Source organism: Salmo salar, chromosome 12 (assembly GCF_965601325.2).
Source record: "Salmo salar chromosome 12, fSalSal1, whole genome shotgun sequence".
NCBI lineage: Eukaryota > Metazoa > Chordata > Actinopteri > Salmoniformes > Salmonidae > Salmo > Salmo salar.
Window position 1 is genome coordinate 90,381,005 of NC_138302.1, and position 12,549 is coordinate 90,393,553.

At 44.0% G+C, this 12,549-nt stretch overlaps 24 non-coding genes across 24 annotated transcripts; all 24 read right to left on the bottom strand.

The window, feature by feature from the left end:
• Positions 1-254: 254 nt before the first annotated feature.
• Positions 255-327, bottom strand: trnak-cuu (transfer RNA lysine (anticodon CUU)). The gene has a single exon. It is a non-coding gene; the product is annotated as a tRNA-Lys (tRNA).
• A 444-nt stretch (positions 328-771) lies between these two features.
• On the bottom strand, positions 772-844 carry trnak-cuu (transfer RNA lysine (anticodon CUU)). Its single transcript has one exon. It is a non-coding gene; the product is annotated as a tRNA-Lys (tRNA).
• Positions 845-1,288: 444 nt separating this feature from the next.
• Positions 1,289-1,361, bottom strand: trnak-cuu (transfer RNA lysine (anticodon CUU)). Its single transcript has one exon. It is a non-coding gene; the product is annotated as a tRNA-Lys (tRNA).
• A 444-nt stretch (positions 1,362-1,805) lies between these two features.
• On the bottom strand, positions 1,806-1,878 carry trnak-cuu (transfer RNA lysine (anticodon CUU)). The gene has a single exon. It is a non-coding gene; the product is annotated as a tRNA-Lys (tRNA).
• A 444-nt stretch (positions 1,879-2,322) lies between these two features.
• Positions 2,323-2,395, bottom strand: trnak-cuu (transfer RNA lysine (anticodon CUU)). Its single transcript has one exon. It is a non-coding gene; the product is annotated as a tRNA-Lys (tRNA).
• A 443-nt stretch (positions 2,396-2,838) lies between these two features.
• On the bottom strand, positions 2,839-2,911 carry trnak-cuu (transfer RNA lysine (anticodon CUU)). The gene has a single exon. It is a non-coding gene; the product is annotated as a tRNA-Lys (tRNA).
• A 615-nt stretch (positions 2,912-3,526) lies between these two features.
• Positions 3,527-3,599, bottom strand: trnak-cuu (transfer RNA lysine (anticodon CUU)). The gene has a single exon. It is a non-coding gene; the product is annotated as a tRNA-Lys (tRNA).
• A 442-nt stretch (positions 3,600-4,041) lies between these two features.
• On the bottom strand, positions 4,042-4,116 carry trnak-cuu (transfer RNA lysine (anticodon CUU)). Its single transcript has one exon. It is a non-coding gene; the product is annotated as a tRNA-Lys (tRNA).
• A 442-nt stretch (positions 4,117-4,558) lies between these two features.
• trnak-cuu (transfer RNA lysine (anticodon CUU)) lies at positions 4,559-4,631 on the bottom strand. Its single transcript has one exon. It is a non-coding gene; the product is annotated as a tRNA-Lys (tRNA).
• A 441-nt stretch (positions 4,632-5,072) lies between these two features.
• Positions 5,073-5,145, bottom strand: trnak-cuu (transfer RNA lysine (anticodon CUU)). Its single transcript has one exon. It is a non-coding gene; the product is annotated as a tRNA-Lys (tRNA).
• Positions 5,146-5,588: 443 nt separating this feature from the next.
• On the bottom strand, positions 5,589-5,661 carry trnak-cuu (transfer RNA lysine (anticodon CUU)). The gene has a single exon. It is a non-coding gene; the product is annotated as a tRNA-Lys (tRNA).
• A 443-nt stretch (positions 5,662-6,104) lies between these two features.
• Positions 6,105-6,177, bottom strand: trnak-cuu (transfer RNA lysine (anticodon CUU)). Its single transcript has one exon. It is a non-coding gene; the product is annotated as a tRNA-Lys (tRNA).
• Positions 6,178-6,623: 446 nt separating this feature from the next.
• On the bottom strand, positions 6,624-6,696 carry trnak-cuu (transfer RNA lysine (anticodon CUU)). The gene has a single exon. It is a non-coding gene; the product is annotated as a tRNA-Lys (tRNA).
• A 444-nt stretch (positions 6,697-7,140) lies between these two features.
• Positions 7,141-7,213, bottom strand: trnak-cuu (transfer RNA lysine (anticodon CUU)). Its single transcript has one exon. It is a non-coding gene; the product is annotated as a tRNA-Lys (tRNA).
• Positions 7,214-7,657: 444 nt separating this feature from the next.
• trnak-cuu (transfer RNA lysine (anticodon CUU)) lies at positions 7,658-7,730 on the bottom strand. The gene has a single exon. It is a non-coding gene; the product is annotated as a tRNA-Lys (tRNA).
• Positions 7,731-8,174: 444 nt separating this feature from the next.
• Positions 8,175-8,247, bottom strand: trnak-cuu (transfer RNA lysine (anticodon CUU)). The gene has a single exon. It is a non-coding gene; the product is annotated as a tRNA-Lys (tRNA).
• A 444-nt stretch (positions 8,248-8,691) lies between these two features.
• trnak-cuu (transfer RNA lysine (anticodon CUU)) lies at positions 8,692-8,764 on the bottom strand. Its single transcript has one exon. It is a non-coding gene; the product is annotated as a tRNA-Lys (tRNA).
• A 444-nt stretch (positions 8,765-9,208) lies between these two features.
• trnak-cuu (transfer RNA lysine (anticodon CUU)) lies at positions 9,209-9,281 on the bottom strand. Its single transcript has one exon. It is a non-coding gene; the product is annotated as a tRNA-Lys (tRNA).
• Positions 9,282-9,724: 443 nt separating this feature from the next.
• trnak-cuu (transfer RNA lysine (anticodon CUU)) lies at positions 9,725-9,797 on the bottom strand. Its single transcript has one exon. It is a non-coding gene; the product is annotated as a tRNA-Lys (tRNA).
• Positions 9,798-10,242: 445 nt separating this feature from the next.
• Positions 10,243-10,315, bottom strand: trnak-cuu (transfer RNA lysine (anticodon CUU)). Its single transcript has one exon. It is a non-coding gene; the product is annotated as a tRNA-Lys (tRNA).
• A 444-nt stretch (positions 10,316-10,759) lies between these two features.
• On the bottom strand, positions 10,760-10,832 carry trnak-cuu (transfer RNA lysine (anticodon CUU)). The gene has a single exon. It is a non-coding gene; the product is annotated as a tRNA-Lys (tRNA).
• A 442-nt stretch (positions 10,833-11,274) lies between these two features.
• trnak-cuu (transfer RNA lysine (anticodon CUU)) lies at positions 11,275-11,349 on the bottom strand. Its single transcript has one exon. It is a non-coding gene; the product is annotated as a tRNA-Lys (tRNA).
• A 444-nt stretch (positions 11,350-11,793) lies between these two features.
• Positions 11,794-11,866, bottom strand: trnak-cuu (transfer RNA lysine (anticodon CUU)). The gene has a single exon. It is a non-coding gene; the product is annotated as a tRNA-Lys (tRNA).
• Positions 11,867-12,309: 443 nt separating this feature from the next.
• On the bottom strand, positions 12,310-12,382 carry trnak-cuu (transfer RNA lysine (anticodon CUU)). Its single transcript has one exon. It is a non-coding gene; the product is annotated as a tRNA-Lys (tRNA).
• Positions 12,383-12,549: the final 167 nt, after the last annotated feature.

Genomic DNA, 12,549 nt, shown 5'->3' on the forward strand with positions numbered 1-12,549 from the left:
GAACACTCTGCTTATCTATTTCTTGTCCAGTAAAGGAGCATTTATTCCAGCCATTTAGGAGGACGTTTCATAAGTAATAGGTATGTCATTGAGATAAAATGTCAGAGAGCAGGCAAAGCTAGGATTCAAATTCATAGTCTTCTGTATCACCAGCAATGCCTGACACTTCAGCAATGCAGGGTGGCAAGCCTGCTCGAAAGTCCAAACGAATGGCTGTTTGCAAAGTGAGTTGGTGCTTCGGCGGAGAAAAGGACCGCCCAACGTGGGGCTCGAACCCACGACCCTGAGATTAAGAGTCTCATGCTCTACCGACTGAGCTAGCCAGGCACCTCGATGATATTATTGACTTGTTTCGAATATCGAACAGCTCTGTTTGTGCAAAATATGGTGATCAGTGAGAGTGTTTTTAATGGATCCTGTGGTGCAATCGTTAGCGTGTAGTAGTTATACATCAGTATGCATCAAATCGATGACAAGGTTGTGAGTTTGAGCCTCACCAGGAGCAAGTATTTTTCTTGAACACTCTGCTTATCTATTTCTTGTCCAGTAAAGGAGCATTTATTCCAGCCATTTAGGAGGACGTTTCATAAGTAATAGGTATGTCATTGAGATAAAATGTCAGAGAGCAGGCAAAGCTAGGATTCAAATTCATAGTCTTCTGTATCACCAGCAATGCCTGACACTTCAGCAATGCAGGGTGGCAAGCCTGCTCGAAAGTCCAAACGAATGGCTGTTTGCAAAGTGAGTTGGTTCTTCGGCAGAGAAAAGGAGCGCCCAACGTGGGGCTCGAACCCACGACCCTGAGATTAAGAGTCTCATGCTCTACCGACTGAGCTAGCCAGGCACCTCGATGATATTTATGACTTGTTTCGAATATCGAACAGCTCTGTTTGTGCAAAATATGGTGATCAGTGAGAGTGTTTTTAATGGATCCTGTGGTGCAATCGTTAGCGTGTAGTAGTTATACATCAGTATGCATCAAATCGATGACAAGGTTGTGAGTTTGAGCCTCACCAGGAGCAAGTATTTTTCTTGAACACTCTGCTTATCTATTTCTTGTCCAGTAAAGGAGCATTTATTCCAGCCATTTAGGAGGACGTTTCATAAGTAATAGGTATGTCATTGAGATAAAATGTCAGAGAGCAGGCAAAGCTAGGATTCAAATTCATAGTCTTCTGTATCACCAGCAATGCCTGACACTTCAGCAATGCAGGGTGGCAAGCCTGCTCGAAAGTCCAAACGAATGGCTGTTTGCAAAGTGAGTTGGTTCTTCGGCAGAGAAAAGGAGCGCCCAACGTGGGGCTCGAACCCACGACCCTGAGATTAAGAGTCTCATGCTCTACCGACTGAGCTAGCCAGGCACCTCGATGATATTAATGACTTGTTTCGAATATCGAACAGCTCTGTTTGTGCAAAATATGGTGATCAGTGAGAGTGTTTTTAATGGATCCTGTGGTGCAATCGTTAGCGTGTAGTAGTTATACATCAGTATGCATCAAATCGATGACAAGGTTGTGAGTTTGAGCCTCACCAGGAGCAAGTATTTTTCTTGAACACTCTGCTTATCTATTTCTTGTCCAGTAAAGGAGCATTTATTCCAGCCATTTAGGAGGACGTTTCATAAGTAATAGGTATGTCATTGAGATAAAATGTCAGAGAGCAGGCAAAGCTAGGATTCAAATTCATAGTCTTCTGTATCACCAGCAATGCCTGACACTTCAGCAATGCAGGGTGGCAAGCCTGCTCGAAAGTCCAAACGAATGGCTGTTTGCAAAGTGAGTTGGTGCTTCGGCGGAGAAAAGGACCGCCCAACGTGGGGCTCGAACCCACGACCCTGAGATTAAGAGTCTCATGCTCTACCGACTGAGCTAGCCAGGCACCTCGATGATATTAATGACTTGTTTCGAATATCGAACAGCTCTGTTTGTGCAAAATATGGTGATCAGTGAGAGTGTTTTTAATGGATCCTGTGGTGCAATCGTTAGCGTGTAGTAGTTATACATCAGTATGCATCAAATCGATGACAAGGTTGTGAGTTTGAGCCTCACCAGGAGCAAGTATTTTTCTTGAACACTCTGCTTATCTATTTCTTGTCCAGTAAAGGAGCATTTATTCCAGCCATTTAGGAGGACGTTTCATAAGTAATAGGTATGTCATTGAGATAAAATGTCAGAGAGCAGGCAAAGCTAGGATTCAAATTCATAGTCTTCTGTATCACCAGCTATGCCTGACATTTCAGCAACGCAGGGTGGCAAGCCTGCTCGAAAGTCCAAACGAATGGCTGTTTGCAAAGTGAGTTGGTGCTTCGGCGGAGAAAAGGACCGCCCAACGTGGGGCTCGAACCCACGACCCTGAGATTAAGAGTCTCATGCTCTACCGACTGAGCTAGCCAGGCATCTCAATAGTTTATTGACTTGGTTCGAATATCGAACAGCTCTGTTTGTGCAAAATATGGTGATCAGTGAGAGTGTTTTTAATGGATCCTGTGGTGCAATCGTTAGCGTGTAGTAGTTATACATCAGTATGCATCAAATCGATGACAAGGTTGTGAGTTTGAGCCTCACCAGGAGCAAGTATTTTTCTTGAACACTCTGCTTATCTATTTCTTGTCCAGTAAAGGAGCATTTATTCCAGCCATTTAGGAGGACGTTTCACAAGTAATAGGTATGTCATTGAGATAAAATGTCAGAGAGCAGGCAAAGGTAGGATTCAAATTCATAGTCTTCTGTATCACCAGCAATGCCTGACACTTCAGCAATGCAGGGTGGCAAGCCTGCTCGAAAGTCGAAACGAATGGCTGTTTGCAAAGTGAGTTGGTGCTTCGGCGGAGAAAAGGACCGCCCAACGTGGGGCTCGAACCCACGACCCTGAGATTAAGAGTCTCATGCTCTACCGACTGAGCTAGCCAGGCATCTCGATAGTTTATTGACTTGGTTCGAATATCGAACAGCTCTGTTTGTGCAAAATATGGTGATCAGTGAGAGTGTTTTTAATGGATCCTGTGGTGCAATATCAGTGATCAGTGATCAGAACACCCTTGAGATTAAGAGTCTCATGCTCTACCGACTGAGCTAGCCAGGCACCTCGATGATATTAATGACTTGTTTCGAATATCGAACAGCTCTGTTTGGGCAAAAATATGGTGATCAGTGAGAGTGTTTTTAATGGATCCTGTGGTGCAATCGTTAGCGTGTAGTAGTTATACATCAGTATGCATCAAATCGATGACAAGGTTGTGAGTTTGAGCCTCACCAGGAGCAAGTATTTTTCTTGAACACTCTGCTTATCTATTTCTTGTCCAGTAAAGGAGCATTTATTCCAGCCATTTAGGAGGACGTTTCATAAGTAATAGGTATGTCATTGAGATAAAATGTCAGAGAGCAGGCAAAGATAGGATGCAAATTCATAGTCTTCTGTATCACCAGCAATGCCTAACACTTCAGCAATGCAGGGTGGCAAGCCTGCTCGAAAGTCCAAACGAATGGCTGTTTGCAAAGTGAGTTGGTTCTTCGGCAGAGAAAAGGAGCGCCCAACGTGGGGCTCGAACCCACGACCCTGAGATTAAGAGTCTCATGCTCTACCGACTGAGCTAGCCAGGCACCTCGATGATATTTATGACTTGTTTCGAATATCGAACAGCTCTGTTTGTGCAAAATATGGTGATCAGTGAGAGTGTTTTTAATGGATCCTGTGGTGCAATCGTTAGCGTGTAGTAGTTATACATCAGTATGCATCAAATCGATGACAAGGTTGTGAGTTTGAGCCTCACCAGGAGCAAGTATTTTTCTTGAACACTCTGCTTATCTATTTCTTGTCCAGTAAAGGAGCATTTATTCCAGCCATTTAGGAGGACGTTTCATAAGTAATAGGTATGTCATTGAGATAAAATGTCAGAGAGCAGGCAAAGCTAGGATTCAAATTCATAGTCTTCTGTATCACCAGCAATGCCTGACACTTCAGCAATGCAGGGTGGCAAGCCTGCTCGAAAGTCCAAACGAATGGCTGTTTGCAAAGTGAGTTGGTTCTTCGGCAGAGAAAAGGAGCTCCCAACGTGGGGCTCGAACCCACGACCCTGAGATTAAGAGTCTCATGCTCTACCGACTGAGCTAGCCAGGCACCTCGATGATATTAATGACTTGTTTCGAATATCGAACAGCTCTGTTTGTGCAAAATATGGTGATCAGTGAGTGTTTTTAATGGATCCTGTGGTGCAATCGTTAGCGTGTAGTAGTTATACATCAGTATGCATCAAATCGATGACAAGGTTGTGAGTTTGAGCCTCACCAGGAGCAAGTATTTTTCTTGAACACTCTGCTTATCTATTTCTTGTCCAGTAAAGGAGCATTTATTCCAGCCATTTAGGAGGACGTTTCATAAGTAATAGGTATGTCATTGAGATAAAATGTCAGAGAGCAGGCAAAGCTAGGATTCAAATTCATAGTCTTCTGTATCACCAGCTATGCCTGACATTTCAGCAACGCAGGGTGGCAAGCCTGCTCGAAAGTCCAAACGAATGGCTGTTTGCAAAGTGAGTTGGTGCTTCGGCGGAGAAAAGGACTGCCCAACGTGGGGCTCGAACCCACGACCCTGAGATTAAGAGTCTCATGCTCTACCGACTGAGCTAGCCAGGCATCTCAATAGTTTATTGACTTGGTTCGAATATCGAACAGCTCTGTTTGTGCAAAATATGGTGATCAGTGAGTGTTTTTAATGGATCCTGTGGTGCAATCGTTAGCGTGTAGTAGTTATACATCAGTATGCATCAAATCGATGACAAGGTTGTGAGTTTGAGCCTCACCAGGAGCAAGTATTTTTCTTGAACACTCTGCTTATCTATTTCTTGTCCAGTAAAGGAGCATTTATTCCAGCCATTTAGGAGGACGTTTCATAAGTAATAGGTATGTCATTGAGATAAAATGTCAGAGAGCAGGCAAAGCTAGGATTCAAATTCATAGTCTTCTGTATCACCAGCTATGCCTGACATTTCAGCAACGCAGGGTGGCAAGCCTGCTCGAAAGTCCAAACGAATGGCTGTTTGCAAAGTGAGTTGGTGCTTCGGCGGAGAAAAGGACTGCCCAACGTGGGGCTCGAACCCACGACCCTGAGATTAAGAGTCTCATGCTCTACCGACTGAGCTAGCCAGGCATCTCAATAGTTTATTGACTTGGTTCGAATATCGAACAGCTCTGTTTGTGCAAAATATGGTGATCAGTGAGAGTGTTTTTAATGGATCCTGTGGTGCAATCGTTAGCGTGTAGTAGTTATACATCAGTATGCATCAAATCGATGACAAGGTTGTGAGTTTGAGCCTCACCAGGAGCAAGTATTTTTCTTGAACACTCTGCTTATCTATTTCTTGTCCAGTAAAGGAGCATTTATTCCAGCCATTTAGGAGGACGTTTCACAAGTAATAGGTATGTCATTGAGATAAAATGTCAGAGAGCAGGCAAAGGTAGGATTCAAATTCATAGTCTTCTGTATCACCAGCTATGCCTGACATTTCAGCAACGCAGGGTGGCAAGCCTGCTCGAAAGTCCAAACGAATGGCTGTTTGCAAAGTGAGTTGGTGCTTCGGCGGAGAAAAGGACTGCCCAACGTGGGGCTCGAACCCACGACCCTGAGATTAAGAGTCTCATGCTCTACCGACTGAGCTAGCCAGGCATCTCAATAGTTTATTGACTTGGTTCGAATATCGAACAGCTCTGTTTGTGCAAAATATGGTGATCAGTGAGAGTGTTTTTAATGGATCCTGTGGTGCAATCGTTAGCGTGTAGTAGTTATACATCAGTATGCATCAAATCGATGACAAGGTTGTGAGTTTGAGCCTCACCAGGAGCAAGTATTTTTCTTGAACACTCTGCTTATCTATTTCTTGTCCAGTAAAGGAGCATTTATTCCAGCCATTTAGGAGGACGTTTCACAAGTAATAGGTATGTCATTGAGATAAAATGTCAGAGAGCAGGCAAAGGTAGGATTCAAATTCATAGTCTTCTGTATCACCAGCAATGCCTGACACTTCAGCAATGCAGGGTGGCAAGCCTGCTCGAAAGTCGAAACGAATGGCTGTTTGCAAAGTGAGTTGGTTCTTCGGCAGAGAAAAGCAGCGCCCAACGTGGGGCTCGAACCCAGGACCCTGAGATTAAGAGTCTCATGCTCTACCGACTGAGCTAGCCAGGCACCTCGATGATATTAATGACTTGTTTCGAATATCGAACAGCTCTGTTTGGGCAAAAATATGGTGATCAGTGAGAGTGTTTTTAATGGATCCTGTGGTGCAATCGTTAGCGTGTAGTAGTTATACATCAGTATGCATCAAATCGATGACAAGGTTGTGAGTTTGAGCCTCACCAGGAGCAAGTATTTTTCTTGAACACTCTGCTTATCTATTTCTTGTCCAGTAAAGGAGCATTTATTCCAGCCATTTAGGAGGACGTTTCATAAGTAATAGGTATGTCATTGAGATAAAATGTCAGAGAGCAGGCAAAGATAGGATTCAAATTCATAGTCTTCTGTATCACCAGCAATGCCTAACACTTCAGCAATGCAGGGCGGTCAAGCCTGCTCGAAAGTCCAAACGAATGGCTGTTTGCAAAGTGAGTTGGTTCTTCGGCAGAGAAAAGGAGCGCCCAACGTGGGGCTCGAACCCACGACCCTGAGATTAAGAGTCTCATGCTCTACCGACTGAGCTAGCCAGGCACCTCGATGATATTTATGACTTGTTTCGAATATCGAACAGCTCTGTTTGTGCAAAATATGGTGATCAGTGAGAGTGTTTTTAATGGATCCTGTGGTGCAATCGTTAGCGTGTAGTAGTTATACATCAGTATGCATCAAATCGATGACAAGGTTGTGAGTTTGAGCCTCACCAGGAGCAAGTATTTTTCTTGAACACTCTGCTTATCTATTTCTTGTCCAGTAAAGGAGCATTTATTCCAGCCATTTAGGAGGACGTTTCATAAGTAATAGGTATGTCATTGAGATAAAATGTCAGAGAGCAGGCAAAGCTAGGATTCAAATTCATAGTCTTCTGTATCACCAGCAATGCCTGACACTTCAGCAATGCAGGGTGGCAAGCCTGCTCGAAAGTCCAAACGAATGGCTGTTTGCAAAGTGAGTTGGTGCTTCGGCGGAGAAAAGGACCGCCCAACGTGGGGCTCGAACCCACGACCCTGAGATTAAGAGTCTCATGCTCTACCGACTGAGCTAGCCAGGCACCTCGATGATATTAATGACTTGTTTCGAATATCGAACAGCTCTGTTTGTGCAAAATATGGTGATCAGTGAGAGTGTTTTTAATGGATCCTGTGGTGCAATCGTTAGCGTGTAGTAGTTATACATCAGTATGCATCAAATCGATGACAAGGTTGTGAGTTTGAGCCTCACCAGGAGCAAGTATTTTTCTTGAACACTCTGCTTATCTATTTCTTGTCCAGTAAAGGAGCATTTATTCCAGCCATTTAGGAGGACGTTTCATAAGTAATAGGTATGTCATTGAGATAAAATGTCAGAGAGCAGGCAAAGATAGGATTCAAATTCATAGTCTTCTGTATCACCAGCAATGCCTGACACTTCAGCAATGCAGGGTGGCAAGCCTGCTCGAAAGTCCAAACGAATGGCTGTTTGCAAAGTGAGTTGGTTCTTCGGCAGAGAAAAGGAGCGCCCAACGTGGGGCTCGAACCCACGACCCTGAGATTAAGAGTCTCATGCTCTACCGACTGAGCTAGCCAGGCACCTCGATGATATTAATGACTTGTTTCGAATATCGAACAGCTCTGTTTGTGCAAAATATGGTGATCAGTGAGAGTGTTTTTAATGGATCCTGTGGTGCAATCGTTAGCGTGTAGTAGTTATACATCAGTATGCATCAAATCGATGACAAGGTTGTGAGTTTGAGCCTCACCAGGAGCAAGTATTTTTCTTGAACACTCTGCTTATCTATTTCTTGTCCAGTAAAGGAGCATTTATTCCAGCCATTTAGGAGGACGTTTCATAAGTAATAGGTATGTCATTGAGATAAAATGTCAGAGAGCAGGCAAAGATAGGATTCAAATTCATAGTCTTCTGTATCACCAGCAATGCCTAACACTTCAGCAATGCAGGGTGGCAAGCCTGCTCGAAAGTCCAAACGAATGGCTGTTTGCAAAGTGAGTTGGTTCTTCGGCAGAGAAAAGGAGCGCCCAACGTGGGGCTCGAACCCACGACCCTGAGATTAAGAGTCTCATGCTCTACCGACTGAGCTAGCCAGGCACCTCGATGATATTTATGACTTGTTTCGAATATCGAACAGCTCTGTTTGTGCAAAATATGGTGATCAGTGAGAGTGTTTTTAATGGATCCTGTGGTGCAATCGTTAGCGTGTAGTAGTTATACATCAGTATGCATCAAATCGATGACAAGGTTGTGAGTTTGAGCCTCACCAGGAGCAAGTATTTTTCTTGAACACTCTGCTTATCTATTTCTTGTCCAGTAAAGGAGCATTTATTCCAGCCATTTAGGAGGACGTTTCATAAGTAATAGGTATGTCATTGAGATAAAATGTCAGAGAGCAGGCAAAGCTAGGATTCAAATTCATAGTCTTCTGTATCACCAGCAATGCCTGACACTTCAGCAATGCAGGGTGGCAAGCCTGCTCGAAAGTCCAAACGAATGGCTGTTTGCAAAGTGAGTTGGTGCTTCGGCGGAGAAAAGGACCGCCCAACGTGGGGCTCGAACCCACGACCTTGAGATTAAGAGTCTCATGCTCTACCGACTGAGCTAGCCAGGCACCTCGATGATATTAATGACTTGTTTCGAATATCGAACAGCTCTGTTTGTGCAAAATATGGTGATCAGTGAGAGTGTTTTTAATGGATCCTGTGGTGCAATCGTTAGCGTGTAGTAGTTATACATCAGTATGCATCAAATCGATGACAAGGTTGTGAGTTTGAGCCTCACCAGGAGCAAGTATTTTTCTTGAACACTCTGCTTATCTATTTCTTGTCCAGTAAAGGAGCATTTATTCCAGCCATTTAGGAGGACGTTTCATAAGTAATAGGTATGTCATTGAGATAAAATGTCAGAGAGCAGGCAAAGCTAGGATTCAAATTCATAGTCTTCTGTATCACCAGCAATGCCTGACACTTCAGCAATGCAGGGTGGCAAGCCTGCTCGAAAGTCCAAACGAATGGCTGTTTGCAAAGTGAGTTGGTTCTTCGGCGGAGAAAAGGACCGCCCAACGTGGGGCTCGAACCCACGACCCTGAGATTAAGAGTCTCATGCTCTACCGACTGAGCTAGCCAGGCATCTCAATAGTTTATTGACTTGGTTCGAATATCGAACAGCTCTGTTTGTGCAAAATATGGTGATCAGTGAGAGTGTTTTTAATGGATCCTGTGGTGCAATCGTTAGCGTGTAGTAGTTATACATCAGTATGCATCAAATCGATGACAAGGTTGTGAGTTTGAGCCTCACCAGGAGCAAGTATTTTTCTTGAACACTCTGCTTATCTATTTCTTGTCCAGTAAAGGAGCATTTATTCCAGCCATTTAGGAGGACGTTTCACAAGTAATAGGTATGTCATTGAGATAAAATGTCAGAGAGCAGGCAAAGGTAGGATTCAAATTCATAGTCTTCTGTATCACCAGCAATGCCTGACACTTCAGCAATGCAGGGTGGCAAGCCTGCTCGAAAGTCGAAACGAATGGCTGTTTGCAAAGTGAGTTGGTGCTTCGGCGGAGAAAAGGACCGCCCAACGTGGGGCTCGAACCCAGGACCCTGAGATTAAGAGTCTCATGCTCTACCGACTGAGCTAGCCAGGCACCTCGATGATATTAATGACTTGTTTCGAATATCGAACAGCTCTGTTTGGGCAAAAATATGGTGATCAGTGAGAGTGTTTTTAATGGATCCTGTGGTGCAATCGTTAGCGTGTAGTAGTTATACATCAGTATGCATCAAATCGATGACAAGGTTGTGAGTTTGAGCCTCACCAGGAGCAAGTATTTTTCTTGAACACTCTGCTTATCTATTTCTTGTCCAGTAAAGGAGCATTTATTCCAGCCATTTAGGAGGACGTTTCATAAGTAATAGGTATGTCATTGAGATAAAATGTCAGAGAGCAGGCAAAGATAGGATTCAAATTCATAGTCTTCTGTATCACCAGCAATGCCTGACACTTCAGCAATGCAGGGTGGCAAGCCTGCTCGAAAGTCCAAACGAATGGCTGTTTGCAAAGTGAGTTGGTGCTTCGGCGGAGAAAAGGACCGCCCAACGTGGGGCTCGAACCCACGACCCTGAGATTAAGAGTCTCATGCTCTACCGACTGAGCTAGCCAGGCACCTCGATGATATTAATGACTTGTTTCGAATATCGAACAGCTCTGTTTGTGCAAAATATGGTGATCAGTGAGAGTGTTTTTAATGGATCCTGTGGTGCAATCGTTAGCGTGTAGTAGTTATACATCAGTATGCATCAAATCGATGACAAGGTTGTGAGTTTGAGCCTCACCAGGAGCAAGTATTTTTCTTGAACACTCTGCTTATCTATTTCTTGTCCAGTAAAGGAGCATTTATTCCAGCCATTTAGGAGGACGTTTCATAAGTAATAGGTATGTCATTGAGATAAAATGTCAGAGAGCAGGCAAAGCTAGGATTCAAATTCATAGTCTTCTGTATCACCAGCAATGCCTGACACTTCAGCAATGCAGGGTGGCAAGCCTGCTCGAAAGTCCAAACGAATGGCTGTTTGCAAAGTGAGTTGGTTCTTCGGCAGAGAAAAGGAGCGCCCAACGTGGGGCTCGAACCCACGACCCTGAGATTAAGAGTCTCATGCTCTACCGACTGAGCTAGCCAGGCACCTCGATGATATTAATGACTTGTTTCGAATATCGAACAGCTCTGTTTGTGCAAAATATGGTGATCAGTGAGAGTGTTTTTAATGGATCCTGTGGTGCAATCGTTAGCGTGTAGTAGTTATACATCAGTATGCATCAAATCGATGACAAGGTTGTGAGTTTGAGCCTCACCAGGAGCAAGTATTTTTCTTGAACACTCTGCTTATCTATTTCTTGTCCAGTAAAGGAGCATTTATTCCAGCCATTTAGGAGGACGTTTCATAAGTAATAGGTATGTCATTGAGATAAAATGTCAGAGAGCAGGCAAAGCTAGGATTCAAATTCATAGTCTTCTGTATCACCAGCAATGCCTGACACTTCAGCAATGCAGGGTGGCAAGCCTGCTCGAAAGTCCAAACGAATGGCTGTTTGCAAAGTGAGTTGGTTCTTCGGCAGAGAAAAAGAGCTCCCAACGTGGGGCTCGAACCCACGACCCTGAGATTAAGAGTCTCATGCTCTACCGACTGAGCTAGCCAGGCACCTCGATGATATTAATGACTTGTTTCGAATATCGAACAGCTCTGTTTGTGCAAAATATGGTGATCAGTGAGAGTGTTTTTAATGGATCCTGTGGTGCAATCGTTAGCGTGTAGTAGTTATACATCAGTATGCATCAAATCGATGACAAGGTTGTGAGTTTGAGCCTCACCAGGAGCAAGTATTTTTCTTGAACACTCTGCTTATCTATTTCTTGTCCAGTAAAGGAGCATTTATTCCAGCCATTTAGGAGGACGTTTCATAAGTAATAGGTATGTCATTGAGATAAAATGTCAGAGAGCAGGCAAAGCTAGGATTCAAATTCATAGTCTTCTGTATCACCAGCTATGCCTGACATTTCAGCAACGCAGGGTGGCAAGCCTGCTCGAAAGTCCAAACGAATGGCTGTTTGCAAAGTGAGTTGGTGCTTCGGCGGAGAAAAGGACTGCCCAACGTGGGGCTCGAACCCACGACCCTGAGATTAAGAGTCTCATGCTCTACCGACTGAGCTAGCCAGGCATCTCAATAGTTTATTGACTTGGTTCGAATATCGAACAGCTCTGTTTGTGCAAAATATGGTGATCAGTGAGAGTGTTTTTAATGGATCCTGTGGTGCAATCGTTAGCGTGTAGTAGTTATACATCAGTATGCATCAAATCGATGACAAGGTTGTGAGTTTGAGCCTCACCAGGAGCAAGTATTTTTCTTGAACACTCTGCTTATCTATTTCTTGTCCAGTAAAGGAGCATTTATTCCAGCCATTTAGGAGGACGTTTCATAAGTAATAGGTATGTCATTGAGATAAAATGTCAGAGAGCAGGCAAAGCTAGGATTCAAATTCATAGTCTTCTGTATCACCAGCAATGCCTGACACTTCAGCAATGCAGGGTGGCAAGCCTGCTCGAAAGTCCAAACGAATGGCTGTTTGCAAAGTGAGTTGGTGCTTCGGCGGAGAAAAGGACTGCCCAACGTGGGGCTCGAACCCACGACCCTGAGATTAAGAGTCTCATGCTCTACCGACTGAGCTAGCCAGGCACCTCAATAGTTTATTGACTTGGTTCGAATATCGAACAGCTCTGTTTGTGCAAAATATGGTGATCAGTGAGAGTGTTTTTAATGGATCCTGTGGTGCAATCGTTAGCGTGTAGTAGTTATACATCAGTATGCATCAAATCGATGACAAGGTTGTGAGTTTGAGCCTC